Source organism: Phytophthora parasitica, assembly GCF_000247585.1.
Source record: "Phytophthora parasitica INRA-310 unplaced genomic scaffold supercont2.1, whole genome shotgun sequence".
In the NCBI taxonomy this organism is placed as follows: Eukaryota; Oomycota; class Peronosporomycetes; order Peronosporales; family Peronosporaceae; genus Phytophthora; species Phytophthora nicotianae.
The window spans coordinates 3,895,383-3,896,040 of record NW_008634126.1 but is presented as its reverse complement, the minus strand read 5'-3'; positions in this window follow the sequence as shown (position 1 = coordinate 3,896,040).

The window sequence follows — 658 nt, the reverse complement described above, 5'->3', positions numbered from 1 at the left end:
TGACAATTCCATAGCCCACCGTGCCAACTTGGCGTTCGACGTCCTCGTATTCTCACCAAAAATCCACGTGAGCGCCTGATGATCCGTCAACAGGTTGAACTCGGCATGGTCTCATTCGCATCTGAACTTACGCGTAGCCCACACGATTCCCCAACATTCAATTTCCGTTGTTCCACTCGTCTTGTAGATCAAGTTCCGCTGGGAGCCTACCAACATCTTACTAGGATACGCGATTGCCCGGTCACGCTTGTCGATCTCCTTCATCAGACATGCCCCTACGGCCAAGTGTGACGCATCCACGTAGAGCTTGAACCGTTCCCTGAAATTAGGGTACACGAGAATAGGGGGCTTCACCAATGCTCGTTGGAGCTGTCGGAACGCCACCTCACAGTCGCCGTTCCACAAGAACTCCACCCCTTTTTGCTTCAGGCGTTCCAAAGGTGCTGCAATCGCTGCGAAGCCCGGTATATAACGCCGAAAGTAACTAGTCAACCCCAGGAACGCCCTGACCGTGTGTAGGTCATGCGGTCTCTCAATATTCATCATCGCCTTCGCTTTTTCGGGATTAGGCAGGATCCCTGTTGGAATCACAATGTGGTCCAGGAATGCCACGTGATCGCGTCCCCAGTGACACGTCTTCATCTTCAGCTTGAATCCG